General features: G+C 38.7%; 1 long non-coding RNA gene across 2 annotated transcripts; it reads left to right on the top strand.

Moving 5' to 3' along the window:
- The first annotated feature begins 4482 nt into the window (after window positions 1-4482).
- LOC124883630 lies at window positions 4483-8558 on the top strand. 2 transcript variants are annotated; one of them, XR_007042257.1, is made up of 3 exons: window positions 4483-5097; window positions 5212-5483; window positions 5554-8558. It is a non-coding gene; the product is annotated as an uncharacterized LOC124883630 (long non-coding RNA). The 2 variants fall into 2 exon arrangements; XR_007042256.1 differs by lacking the exon at window positions 4483-5097 and having other exon boundaries at window positions 5107-5483.
- Window positions 8559-15606: the final 7048 nt, after the last annotated feature.

Here is a 15606-nt window from a genome sequence, read left to right as displayed (position 1 = left end):
CGTAATACTTGTTGCTTGTACACCATTTTCTATCAGACCTTTTGCTTCCACTCAATTTTCTATTAATATTCTGGGATACAGCACTCTTACTAGCCATCTTCCTTTGCTGTAATGTGTGACTGGGGCTTACCCTACTTGTGGAGAGTATAAATTACTGTCCGCAGGTCAAGTCAGCAGACTTCCCCATGGTTGTGTAACATTTATGTTTATGTTTGGGTTTCCTGCAAATTAACACTAAAAATTATTAAATAAATTGAATCCCTATAAATATATAGAAATGTCAATTATATTCTAATTATTTATGATGTACCTATACAGAAGTGAACAATTCCATATAGTATATCAGTTCTTGTTAAGGAGAGAGAGTTAGAACATATAATATATTCAATATTGGTCACTATCTGATTTATTCTGTTTCTTTGAGGTTGCAGAACTCAACATCGCCTCCATCGCAGAAATAAAAGCAAAGTCCAGCATAGAGCGGTTGAGTGAATATGGATTGGACTCTGTGGAGCAGAGTCATGGTTTCAGAGATATCATAGAAAGACAGAACACCTGCACTGTGATCCAGGTACTGTCCTGCTTTGCCTGACTGAGGACCTGAGACTGCGGTCTCAGCTTTATTGTGGCAGAAAGTGTAACCAGTTCTACCAAAACACAGGCTGTTAAAGTAACAGCGTAATGCCCAAGATTTATCATTAAATCCAAACAAACATTCTATGGACGTCCCTTCTCTCCTGATGGTCTTGTATGCAACTGCTACAAAAGGTCCTATTCCAGCCCACTTAAACTCAAAGTAGCAACATCCAGTCAGGCTCTCCCTGATCAGGGCTTGTCTGTATCTGGTGAATCTCTCAGGATTAGGGGTGTAGGACTCCTCTTCATACCAGACACATGCTGTTCTGCTCTCTTTGCTCAGCAACAGTGTTCTGTAAGCCGTGTTTGGATCCAGAGTGATTTCACAAGCATATTTCAGGAATTCAGCTCTGTTCTTTGGTTCTGCTTGGGAACTAGACAGCAAAATATCAATATTAGACACTGTCAGGGAGATGTTTGTCCCAGTGTGTGTCAGGATGTCCTGCAGTTTGTCTCGGAGCTTGGACACAGCTGCTGTCACATCCTCAAAGGGCCTCAGAGGACCAACGGGGATGCTGGATGAGTCTGCAGACTCACTGAGGGCTGACAGTGAGACGTAGTTTTGAAGGAACTGGTTGTGATCCTCCGTGTGTGAGAACTGTTCCAGCTCAGCATCTTTTCTTTTTAGCCCAATGATCTCCTCCTCCAGCTTCTCCTGAAGCTCTTTGACTCGACTCACTTTAGTTTCCTGCTTGGATCTGATCTGCTGCTTCACATCAGAGCTTTTTTTCTGAATGACACGGATCAGCTCAGTGAAGATCTCCTCAGTGTCCTCCACTGCTTTATCAGCAGAAACACGGATGGCCTCCATGTCCTGCTGGAGCCTTTTAATGTTCTTCTCCTGATCCTGGATTTTCTGCTGGATTTGGTGTCGTTTTCCTCCAGCTTCTTCTGCTTCTCCGTCCACTCGGCTGCCACTGGAACAGTTTCAGGGCCTTTGTGCTCATCCATGGTGCACAAAATGCAGATACACTGCTGATCAGTGCGACAGAAAACCTTCATCACCTCATTGTGACGAGAGCAGAAGTTCTCCAGGAGCTTCTTGGAGGGCTCCACCAGCTTGTGTTTCTGTAGTGGAGTTGCGTTATAGTGAGGCTGGAGGTGTTCCTCACAGTAAGAAGCCAAACAGACCAGACAAGACCTGGTCGCCTTCTGCTTCCTTCCAGTGCACACATCACAGGCCACATCTTCAGGTCCAGGATAGACACGATCGCGCTGTCTCTCTAGCGCTCTCTTCCGAAGCTCAGCCGCAACAACACCAGGGCGGACGCTTGATTCAAGCGCATCCCAACTAAGCCTGTGACCTAGCAGTTACACACTGTTATTCTATTGGCTGATATGGTTGCTAGGTGATGACACGACTTTAATATGAGAGAGCAAAAATAATTTGCGAGCCGGGAAGAAATTTGAGAGCGCAGTTTTGATCTGAGCAGAGAGCAAGTTTGCGCGCATGGAGGATGAAGCAAGCAGGAGGAGAAATTATCAATGACAGAGCATCAGATCAGAGCACAGAAACAAAGATTTGAGAAAGAACAGAGTATATTTGAAAGAAAGCACACCTTTTGAGTGCAAGCAGAATGAAATCCTGCTGTCAAATTGAAAATATGTGCTCTTGATTTTTGGCAGTAAATTTCCCTCATAGAAGAAGAAGAGTTTAAAACAAGGAAAGTCTGTTTATTCCTTTATTGACTGCCTTTTCCTGTATAATTTATTATTTTATTAGTTTATTTAAACATGATTGGTAAATGAAAGAGTAACAGAAACAAAAAATATAATGTATGACATAGATTTCATGCTGTTCACAGTAAAACAGCTCAATGTTATGTTTGAAACGGGGCAGGAAGAAGTAGAAACATTAAATGCTACCCAAGTAGCAAAGTTAGGCCCTCATCAACTAAATAAGGTTGGATGATGTTTTGACATTCTTGTATATCTACATTGAGGCTGTTCCACAGTTTCACTTTGCAGATAAAAACATAAAAAGTTTTCCAACACTCAGAATCTAAAGATTATATTTTTCTTATGTAGCCTTATATAGTTATAGCTTCCATCTCTGTCTGAGTATTTACAGGCAGTAGGTTGTGTCATACTATGTACATCATTTGTGCTATTTGGTATTTGACCCGATCAACAAACTTTGGGGTACTGGACTTGTAAAATAGCATATTTGTATGTTCATGATAGCCAGCATTAACAATCATTCTTTTTACTCTTTTCTGTGGTTTCCATAACGGTTCAAATTTTATATATATTGCTCCAAACCTCTACAGAGTTTTCCAAATATGGTACAATAAGGGAGGAATACAGTAGTTGGAGTGATTTGTGATATAAAAGTACCTTGCTTTACCTAAAATTGAAATACTTCCTGATCATTTAGATTGTATATATGTTATATGTGATTTCCTAACTACTATTATGATCTGGTGCGGCGCTGGTGGTGTAGGGGTTACACACGTGACCATATGCAGAGGCTATAGTCCTTGATACGGCTGTCCCGAGTTCGAGTCCCAGACCTGGTGACCTTTGCTGAATGTCTTTGCACTCTCTCCTATCTGCCTACTGTTGAAAAAAGAAGGCCTCAAGTGGCACAAAAAACATGATCTATTGTCACACCTAAAAATGTATATTCATAAATTGTTACATTATTTACCTTTACATTTACATCTATGTTTTAATAGGTGTTTCTATGTTTCCAAATAGAATTAATTTAATTTAATTGACATTTAATTCAATTCAATTCAAAGATACTTTATTGATCCCTGAGGGGAAATTAAAATTCCAGTACAACCCATCCAAACATACATCATGACACAAGACAAGAGGGGGGGGGGGGGGGGGGCGGGTCACCGAGGCTTTGCTGACCGCTCACAGGCGCTGCCCTTGCTAGATGAGAAAAGAGGCCACATTAGGTAAGTAGAGGGAAAAAATCATATTTTACACTTTATCCTTAGCAGGATACAGTTTGAGATTGCAAAAAACCTCAGAACAAAGAAGCAACAAGTTGACAAAACAACATCATGCCGGGAACGGTGAAGGTGGTGTGTGGGGTACATATGTTTATCTTGAGCATGTGTGTGTGTGCGCGAGTGAATGTGTGCAAGTAAGTCCATGAAGCACTGTCCCAGAGGTCATTGTCTTTGATGGTACGTTGGAAGATTCATCAACTGGCTACAAAGTTCTGAGCAGGTCCACAGATGTCCTCAGGGAAGGGAGGGGGCAGAGGGAGCAGAGCGTCATGTTTACATAACTTCCAGGAGAAGTTGAAGATAGCCAGCCATCAAGGCCGTGCAGGGGAGCCAGATTCAGAAAAAAACAATAATTATTTGGGTTAGGCTGACTCTTAATTTTCCGTCAGCCTTGAGAGTCTCGCTGGTGCTTCTCAAAGGTGTATCCAAACAGCCAAATTATTTAGTGATAATTTGTTTATATTAAAGTGTTCTTCAGTAATTCAGGCTTGGGTAATCATCTCCAAAAGCTTTTCTAAATCCTCCCCCAAGCACAAAATGTTTGATACCTTGGACATATCATTTATATACAGAATAAATACTTTAGGACCCAGCACTGACCCCTGAGTGACCCCACAGAAAGACATACTTATTTGCACAAACTGCTGGTTGTTTCTTAGATATCTTTTTATCCACCTTAACATCAGTTCTCTATTAGTCCATATCATTCTAATTTATGAAAGAATGTGTTTAGAGTAAGATTAATTCTACTTTTTTTAAGTCCATGAAAATCCCAACTACGTATTTCTTCCGATCAATATAATTAGTTACTTCTAAAATGAAATCAATTAATGCCATTGCTGTTGGGCTGTTTGCTCTAAAACTTCCTTGTGTTAAACCTACTGGCTTTCTGTTAATATATTTTGTTTATCAATAAATTTGATTAGTCTGGCAGTGAACAGTTTTTCCATTACTTTTGAGAACTGATAAAGAAGAGCAACAGGCGTTTAATTTGAGGACACGTGTCTATCTCCACAATTGTACAATTTTAAGACTGTAGCTATTTTAATTTCATTTGAAAATGTACCAAAGTAATTGTAAGTTTTTTTTGGAAACCCCAATCGATAACCTTTTCAATTATGACCTTGTCAGTTTTATTCCAATCAGTGGAGAATTTGTTTTTACACTTTCTTACAATCTCTATAATTTCTTCCTCTTGTATTCCTGAAAGAAACATCAAATTTGGATTTATTTTTATGAGTTTGTCTACCTTATCTGCTGGCAACCCTTTGTTTAAGATTGTTTGCCAGATCTGGTCCAACACTGACAAAAAAATCTTTAAAGCTGTGAACCACCTCAGCCATGTTATGTACCGTCAGCCATGGAGCTGAGCACAGGTTGCTTGTTTATGTAGAGTGTTGTTCTCTGTCTCTCCACAGGCAGGTGCAGCTACACAGCTGTTCCTCATCAGGAACGATCAGAGAGAGCTTCATAAGCTGTTGGAACCTTGGAGGAGGTACCAGATTGTTTGCTTACCTAGAGTGGTAATCAGACCAACAGACTCTGCTCTGTATCTACCTGTGCTCAGAACATTCTGGTTTCTAACCTGGCTGTGTTTCTCTTGTCTAAGGTTGCTGTTGGTGACATCCGGTCCTGGATTGTCTGTTGTGATTCTGCCTTCTGCATGGTTGGGTGAATGCTTAAATGAATTCACCTCAGCTATATGACTTCTCTGGGTTTCCCGGATCAACTAGCAGAATCGCTGCTCGTGCTCCACGTGCTGCCTGTCCAGCCTCCAACGCAACCCAACTTCTGTATCTCGCTCACACAGCACACCGACCTGTCAACCTCAGTCTCTGTGGCTTGCTCACCATCTCCCAGAAAGATTAAATCCACCTCGAAGTAAGAGTTCAGTTCTGTTTGCAATGATCTAATTCACCTGACCCATTACTTACTGTCATCTCTTCCCCAGTGTGCCAACTCGCTGAAACCAGACTCCCGCTGGAGCCTGAATCAGCCAATGTTACTAAACTCTTTAGAACTTTATCCTGTGATTGTGCCTGCACTAGAGCCTCCTGGTTCTCACCTATTATGAGATGTACAGGTTTTAATACAATGTGGGTCATTTATTTGGCTGCGGTTAGGTTTAATATTTAATGTAATCCAAATGCCTCTAACGATCTTATCTAATAGGTTACTATAATCTTTTTGACACGTTTAATATTGTCGTTGATGTATCTCTGCTTGTTTAGTTCTAGATCTTGTGAATTTTTTGTACAAGATGTTCTCTTACAAGCTTTTTTTTTTTATGCTTTAGGGATTAATGGGTCCTTTGGTATATTCACATTTCTTACTGAATTATATTACTTGGGGAGAGAGAGATATTCTTGAAAATCTTCATAAACTGATCTGCAATGTTTGTATATTATATTACTTTCCAATTTTGTTTTAACAACTGAGATTCTTCAGTCCTAATTATTTTGTAGATTAATGAATTCTGCTCATATTCCCTGTAAATACTATTAGAATCTGTTAAAAAAAAAAAAAGTTACTAGTATAATTAAGAATTCTCTTCTTACACTGTTTTCTATGCCATTAATAAATATGTTGCACTGTGAGATGTAATTCTGCCAGGTCAGGCCATTTCTAGATATATTCCCATGATGTACATTAATTTTATAAACTCTTCTCTAAGTGTTTAATTGAATTTTGAGGGTCAATATTGAATTCTCCACAGATGAACATAGATTTGTGGCAGAGTTTGCTAAAGGTTTTCTCAATCCAGACACTTCTATATTTAAACCAGGTGTTCTGTAGATACAACTTGGAATTTTTTATTTTCTTGCCATCTAAACTAATTTCAGTGGTTATTGATTGCAATATGTTAACTACAGTGGTCATATTTTCAACAACTTTAAAATACACTTTTGTTAAATAGAATAGAACTTTATTAATCCTTTACAGGAAATTGCTTTGTTACAGAGGCATCACTTATGAAACACCAACAACAAAAGTAAGCTAATCTTGATCGATTTAATTTGCTGCATTATATTTTTTTCTGCTATTGCTCTCCTGTTGAATTTTATGTAAATTTGACCATTTGCAGACCTTGTACTTTGTATTTTGCTTAGTTTTTTCATCATAGCCTTTGTATTTCCTTCCTTGTTTCAGGAGTTTTATTTTCTTTTTCAAGTCAACAAACTTGAATATGATGGCTAATTTGTCCCTCTTGTTTCTCTGTGGCCATTGATGGCATGCCTCAATGTTGTCTTTGTTAAATTTGTTTCCTTTGCTAACCAGAAAGTTTGAATACTGTTTACTTGGTTCCTCATCATTTCTAGGAGCAATTGCTTTCACATATGACAGTGGTTTGATTTCCAGTCCAGTAATAATATCAACAATGTTTTTGTCTTTCTGTGTTCTGCAGCAGCACAGCTCTTAACTCCTTAAGTTCAAGAATATATTTCTGCTGCTGCTTGATTGCAGTAATCTCCTCTGTTAGAAAGTCCAATGACTTTTTGATGTCTTGGTTGTCTTCAGCAAGATGAGTCTTCTTTTGACCAATTTTGAAATATGTTTCTTTGTTTTTTTATTATATCCAGTAACCTGTCTGCAGAAAAGTCCAAATTGCTGAAACAGTACTGTAGTTAACTAGCTGTTACCTGCAGTTTGTTGCAGTAGGTGACCTGGTCTGGTGGCTTGGTGGTGAATCCTGATTTCAGCCCAGTGCCAGAACCTGATGCTGGGTGAAGTGGTTTCTGTTGAAGCCGAAAGCTGTTGATTGATTTTGCTATTAATTTCTAATGTGTTTTGTTTTGTTTTTTTGTTACCAGTAACTAGTTGTTTTATCTGATTGTTTGTTTACTTGATTTTATCATTTTGATCATTTTATTGTGTGTATGCCTGCAGTGTTTAAATGTCTGCCTTTATGTTTTAACCTCTGCAAAACACTTTGTGTTACACTTAACTGTATGAGAAGCTCAAAATTTAGATTTGTTTTGGTTTATTGATTTTTAAAGGAATACACCATATATACATTGATGTTCAACCATAAGGAGCTTGAGACCTAAACTTGGACAATTACGCCCCCTGCTGTTTGTATTATATATGTAAGTAAAATAGAAACTGTGTCCCTCATACCTGAGTGTGCTTGATTTCAAACACCGATAAATCTTCATTTTATGAGCCCAAATTGGAGCTGTACACTAAACTTTGCTATCACTACTTTGGTCTTGGGTGGACATTGTATCATGCAGGCCAAGTCTGGCATTCCAAATGTAATGTCAAAACAAATTTAAGCTGTGTTCCCAGCTGCCCAGTACTTGCTGTTTTCCTGTCACGCTTTTCTTTTTTATGTATTTCTAGGTTTCGTTCATGGAATGAGTCCAACTATTGTCAGCTACAAGTCTGAACACAAGCAGAAGGAAGAGATGAGCTAGAGTACAAAGATTGCATGTAGTTGATCACTGGATAATCAGTTTTGTGAATTTGGCATGCTGGTGAAATAGGACCTGTTTTAACTGGGTGTCTGTGGTTTTTAAAAAATGTCATATGCTGCTGTATTTCAGTTTAAATAATATGGATACAGAACAAGTGCAGTGATCAGTGGGAGTGAATGACTGCCATCACGGTGTCTTCTGTGGGTCTGGATTAGATAGGAATGGAAGTGAACAGGCCTCCAATGTCAACAACAGGGAGGATACTGGGGACTGCTGAGCGGATGTGACCTCAAGAACTTTGGGAAATAAAATGACTGTGGATAAAGCGGAAGCATGAAAACACAGGCAGAAAACCACACATACTGTTTCTAGTTTTTGAGTAAAAAAAAAAATTGGTCTATGGATTTCTTCATCATTCTCCAGGAACTGCTTCAGAAAAAGACTGAACTCCCTGGATGTCATGTAAGGATCCTGCAATTTTCCCAGGAAAAGAAACGTCTCAATCAGTTAATAAAACACTGATATCTGTTATGCAACACACACTGTGTAGAGATGAAGTCATTTACCAACTCTGAGCCAAAATCCATCTCAGTCGTATCCATCAATTGTTCTTTCTCTGCAGCTGGAGCACGCACACACACACACACACACAATCTCTGCCCTATCACAACCTCAAAATCGTTGCCACGTCGGCTTCTCGGCTGGCAGCGAGGTCCCACTTTGGCATTACATCACCCTTTCCTTGTCCAGGCCCTGGAGCTGAACGATCAACAATCAGCCGCACACACTCAGGCATTTACCAACCAGTGAGCAGGCTCCATAACAGAACCCGTCCATCAAGACGAGACTGTATTTTTCTTTTGCCTAAATTCTGGAAAGACAGCATCATTAACTTTCAGCAAACAGCACAACAACATGTAATCTGCGGCTGCTCCAGAGAGCACAGAGGGAGATTTATGAAAGCTGCTGATTGCAAGCAGACGTCACGCTCTGCAGCTCCACTCAGTCTGCTGCTGCTTCTGCACATGAAATAGAGTCGGCTCTAATGGAAACAGGTTAAAGAAAAACACAAGTGGCATCAGTCGGACATATGGAAAACTGAACACGTGAGCAATTCAAACGAGAATGTTGCTGTGTAATTTTTATGTCAGATGTTTGACTCTTTGAAGCACAGCTGACCACAAAGTTGGAAAACATTCAGGAGAAATAAAGTATAACTTGGGACATGACATCATATATAGAGAAGACATCTGTATAGACCAAAACAGATGCATGAAGTAAAGTGTTTGCCTCCTTATAGATGTCTTCTGTTTGCTTTTCTGTCACACTTAAATGTTCCTGATCATCAAACTAATTTTAATATCTGAGATGAATATGTGAGAAAAGATAAGCCATGCAAATACAAATATGCCGTTTTCACATGATGATTTCAGTTACTTAAGGAAAAAAGCTATCCAAACCAACCTGGCTCTATGTGAAAAAGTCATTGACCCTAAATCCAATATCTGGTTAAGAGAGCAATTATTAGAGGAGCTTTGGTGGCAACAGCTAACATCAGGAGTTGTTGACAACTGGCAAAAAGTTTTTTAAATCTATGTGGAGGTTTAATTTTGCCACAGCAGAGGGTTTTGAAACAAAACAGCATATTTAAGCTTATGTCAACACATCTTGATCAAATTCAAGTCTGGACTTTGAATAGGATACTCATTAGCTTCATTTAATTTTTTTCAGCCAATCAGTGACTTTGTTTTTATTGTCAAGCTGCATAGTCTGAACATAGTTATATTTGTCTATCTATTTTAAGTTGTTCACCTGAACCGTGGACCCATTAATTTGCTTGGACTATGGAGTTGTGCACACTGGCCATTCTCTTTAAACTGCTGCATAATCCAACTCAACATGAGCTTAAGGTCACAAACTGTTGGTTGGACAATGTCCTTAATGATTTTCTACTAGAGAATTTATGGTTCCATCGGTTACAGCAAGTTGTAGGTGCTGAAGAGGCAAAGCAGCCCCAGACCATCACACTTTCACCGCCACATTTGATTGTTGGTTCTTTTTCTGTAATGTGGAATTTTGTATGTCTAACAAACATAAACAGGACATCTTGACCTTTGTGTTCTGTTTTGTCAGCAGGGATGCCTATTTGCCCTTTCTCTTTCTGATTGTTGAATGAACATTGACTGAGGCAAGTAAGGTCTGCAGTGATTTAGTTGTTCTGGGTTCTTTTGTGACCTCAGGTAGTGGTAGTTGCACCGTGGAATACTTTTGATTGGCACACCACCAGGCCCGTTGACAGGTTTGCCACAGCCCAGGACAGCATTATCTCTCATGCACCTAAAGCACCCCGACCCCCACCTCCCTGAGGCAGCAGAGATCTGTTGTGCCAGCCATGCATGTCACCAACTCAGTTCATGTTTTCTGTAACATTTAAATGCCCCCAAAAAGCAAAAAAACTAAATAGAAAAAACTGTACTGGACCAAACACTTTTTCACAGCACCTGCAGTGATGTTACTTCATATATTTGTATATGAGAGGGTATGGTGCCAGTGTTCAGGGGTTCAGTCCTTTGATTTGACAGAGGTCTCTTAGTTTTGGAAAACATTAGGAGAACAGTGAATATTTTCATTGGACTGACTCATGTCAACCACCTCCTCCTGGCCTTTCACCAATCCAACTTCAAGATCAGTTTGGATGAGTTTATTTTTCTCTGCTGTGGTGAGGGATTCTTCTTGTCAGACCGAACTGTGTGGTTAATCTTATCACCAAAATCCACTAACGACTTGGCCTGCAGAGGGAACACATTGGTTCTTGTTTTTGTGGTGACATTCCTGCCTATTCAACATGTTGGTTGTTGTAGGCAAATTACAGTCTCAGCAACAGAATGTAAGTAATGACTTTCTTAGAACGAAACCAGAAGAAAGGCTGTTCAACAAGCATACAGAGAGCAGAGAATTGTTATTGTCTTTCATACTCCTGTTTTCATTGTGTTTCAAACAGAGGCACTTTGCACAAGTACTAGTAGCTTTTTTGTATTAGTTTTATAAATCTGTTATGCACAAACACTACAGATTGAACTTGAAATCTTGGGCTAGGGGTAACCAGACATGGGTCTGACATGTTTTCACACCATTACAGGAGTCTTATTCACCTCATGCTGCATTAATATTATTGTTCATTGAGGGAAAGTTGCCATATTTTGTTCCAAGATGTATTTGGCCATAGGGCCTCTACCACAGCATGACAGACCCACCATATTCTAATATATATCACAGACTCCACTTTCATTTCTTGACAGTCAGATACGCATCATGTATTTACTACTTTTGCCTTATTGAAGGTGAAAATGAAATACAAATTGTCATGGCTTTTTGTGGAACTCCAATGAGCAACACAAAAATCCCAAATTAATAAGAAAACCACAAATCCTCATAAAACCCTCACTTCTGACTCAGAGCATAAAATGGACTTCGCTACTATATCGAATCTGTATCTAAAGCTGAACTTTATTTCTTCATTCTGAACAAGTAGTCAATGTGACACCTTATAGATGAAGAGTGTAGTGTACTAAAACAGCACCTCTAGGTCCAATCTTTTGAAGCTCACCTAAAAGTTGCTTTGGTGCTTTACATAGAGAAGCTTGCAAATGTATTTGTAATCCTTGAATTTTGTCACATTCTATAAGATTACAATTACAAATGTCTGAAAATTTCAATGTTGTATAACAAACCAATCTAGCTACACAGACAGATCCTGAAAGTATTAGAAATAGACAATCACAGATATAACAGCATGGACACCTATGAAAAAAAATCGTATCACTTCATATAATAAATAGAAATATTAAAAACAACTTCTATAAAATCAATCACCTCATTGTGTACATATAACAATGATAAATAGGCAATATTTTGCTCCCTGTTGCAGAGTATGTATATCAGGAAGGTTATTTTCAAAGAACTCATAAAACATTAAAGAAACATATTCAAAAGTAACTCATCATTTAGGTCTTTCGGAGCCAGTGTTAAGAATTTAAATCTAATAGGCCTCTTGTTGTTTGAGTAACATATTAAGGTCGGTTGGGCCATACTCTTTGCATTTTCAGCTGAAGGGTTGAACAGCTTTGAATACTCTTTTACTAACAAATGCTGCTTTACAATTCTTCACAACTTTGTACCTGACTGTGCTTCTTGGTCTTCATGAAGCTGTTCCACACTCCACAAATATATTAAGAAAAAACTGACTCTATCAGAGGACAGCTGGATTTATATTTTGATTAAATTACACCTACAGTGCCTTGCAAAAGTATTCACCCCTTTTGGCTTTTTGTTAATTTGAATGTTTTTAAATCCTATTTTTGTGATGGGTCTGCACAAAAGTGTCAAAGTTAAAGTGAAATGAGAAAAAAATATATAGAAAAATTTTAAAAACCAAACCAAACCTTATGTGAATATGTCTCTGTGAAGTGTCACATAATCTATCACTATAAACACACCATTTCTGAAAGGCCCCAGGGGGACAACACCACTAAGCAGGAGGCATCACACCATGAAGACCAAAGAGTCATCCCCACACCACTGGTCCTCGCTGAAAAAGCGCAGGCACAGAGGCAGGAACAACACAGAACGGAATGGGTTGCTCTCTGGAACTCAGTGAAGTCCAGCTTGGTACCATGATTGGATGGCACATCTGCAATTAGTCCAGCTGTGAAATTTCCTGGCTCCGAAATATTCCAGAGTCAACGATTAGTGGTATTATAACAAAGTTGGAGTGATTGGGGACAAAAGCAACTTGTCAATGAAGTGGTAAACCAAGTAAAATCATAGAGGAGGGTCAGAGGATGTGCTCAGGAGTCACTAATAGTCTGGAGTCAAAATTAGGCACAGATCTCTCAGCATCAGCAACCAGTGCAGTAGCAAGAGTGGATGACATTCAGTTACTCAGAGTACAGATGTTGGAGGACCTACAGAGATTGATTAATTTTAGCTAGGAGAAAAGCAAAAACTTTATTATGAAATTTGAAGTTTGACAATTCAACTAAAGAGAAAGGGTATCGCCATGATAAAATTGCAATAATTCAGACAAAGAATGCAAGAGGTAAGCTAAACATAAATCACAAAAAACAACAAGACAAACAGGAAATAATAGACAAATGTTAGTAGGAAGGGAGGATGCCAGTGATGCAAACATATCTGTACTACAACATTATTTTCTGTCGTGATGATAAGAAGTGTCATTTCTAATCAACCAGAAGTGTTGCAAAAGAAACTTTCACTTGCCAATTTACATGTCACAGCACAGAAATTACAGCACACACAGTTACCAATCACAGTTTCTCAGCTCCATCTTTCTGGAGTATTTATGAGCTTACTTGGGATGAATTTTATCAGGGCTCTTGAGAGCTAATGAATTAGTGGTGTGTTGCTTTTACATCATGTGTGTTTGACGCACACACGTAGAAGGAGAAAGCGTAATGACTGCATTTCCCTGAACACCCTTTCTGGCTGTTTTAAGAGTCTGGGAATCCATCCTGCCGACCTTTCCCGCAGTATGCTGTTTAGAAATCATGACTAACCACACACACTCAGAAACACATCCCCACACACATGCACATACATAAAACCCACACATATGTGCCCTCCACATTACAAACGACAAATGAAATGTGCCTAATCCCAGGTTAGAGAGCTTACAGTGTGGTTAGTACATACTGTTTAACTACAAGCTAATACTGCATTCCAGATGTACTTAGAAGTCAAAATGTCTACTGGAATGCCGCCAAAAAGTTGGAATGTCGAAACTACACAACCATACCCGACTTCTGGGCTTAAGATGGCTGCTACTCGTGCAACAATAGTAAAACTTTCTTAATTTGACTGGATATGAATGGACTATTTTTAGCAGTTTGTTATTGTTTATGTAATACTTTGTCAGTCGTAAACATACTGCTTTTCAGTGTTTATAAGACGAGATGTTTCAAAGCTATTTATATGCACAAAATACCGTGTCCAACAGTGTTATTGTCAATATTGTTGTAACAGTGGCCTCACTGACCATACACAAGCAAAGAAAATTCCACCATCCACGTTTTTTCCAAAACAGGAAACTGGAACGCTATCACCTTGGAGATTACATCACTCCAACATCCCAGTTATATAGTAGGTATTTTCATGGCCTCAGATAATGGACTTGTGTCTGTACCACAGATCTCAGAGCTGCATTTGATACAGTCGATCATAATATTCTCTTAGAAACGCTGGAATATGCTGTAGGGATCAGAGAAACAGCACTAGGCTGGCTTAAATCTTATTTGTCTGACAGATTCCAGTTTGTTCATGTAAATCATAAATCATTTAAACTCCAGGGGTAATTGTGGAGTACCACAGGGTTCAGTACTTGGGCCAGTTCTCTTCACTATATATATATGCTTCAAATAGGTCGAATTATCAGGTAGCATAGGATAAATTTTCACTGTTACGCTGATGATACTCAGATTTACTTATCCGTAAATCCTGTTGAGCCCAACCAGTTAGATAAACTACACGCATGTCTTGAAGATATAAAAACTTGGATGACTTTGAATTTTCTGCTTCGAAATTCAGACAAGACAGAAGTTGTCGTCTTTGGACCGGAGTCTTTAAAAAAGAAACTGCTTAGTCAATCACTTAACCTGGATGGCATTAAATTGACCTCTGATAATAAAGTAAAAAACCTTGGTGTTATTTTTGACCAGGACATGTCATTTAAATCCCATATTAAACAGGTTTCTTTCACCTCCGGAACATTGCCTAAATTAGAAATATCCTATCTAGGAGTGACGCTGAAACTCTAGTCCATGCATTTGTTACTTCAAGGCTGGACTATTGTAATTCTTTACTATCAGGATGTCCACAGAATGCAGTTAAAAGCCTTCAGCTGATTCAAAATGCTGCAGCAAGAGTTCTGATGAAAATTAAAAAGATAGATCATATTTCCCCTATTTTAGCTCCCCCGCAACCCAGTATGGAAAAAGCGGTTCTAGAAAAAAAGAAGTGCGTCTCTGCACGGTTTTACAGCATTGGCTGAGGGCACGTTTTACAAAAGTTTCTAACACTAATGAGGCAGAGAAAGAAAACACCTTTAAGAGTCTTGTCAGGTTGGTTCTATATTTTAAAATTGGATTGTCTGTAAAGCAGGTAGATACCAGAACCACCTTTAACTGTGTCTACGTATATATGATTAGGAATTAACCCGATAGTGGTTGGGACATAAGATAACTGAAAACTCATGACAGACACAAAATTGAAGTTTTAAACTGGCCATGATTTCAAAAATTCAAGTTCTCTCTTGAAATGTCTTCTAAACAGTTTACTAAATAGAAACCAGAACTCAATTGGATGATAAAACACTGAGCAGGTATTTAAACAGGAAATAACAGAGGAGAAACAAATGTAAGTGGAAGAGGAGGAGGACTGAAGCAAACATGTCAGTACCAGAAAACAATTTACTGTTGTTGTTATAAGTGGTGTCACTTTGAATCATCCAAAACAAAAGAGTTTCAAAAAAAGACTAACACTTGCCAATTTTCATGTCAGAACACAAATGA

Source organism: Girardinichthys multiradiatus, chromosome 18 (genome assembly GCF_021462225.1).
Source record: "Girardinichthys multiradiatus isolate DD_20200921_A chromosome 18, DD_fGirMul_XY1, whole genome shotgun sequence".
Classification (NCBI taxonomy): Eukaryota; Metazoa; Chordata; class Actinopteri; order Cyprinodontiformes; family Goodeidae; genus Girardinichthys; species Girardinichthys multiradiatus.
This window is presented reverse-complemented; position numbering and strand designations above follow the sequence as displayed.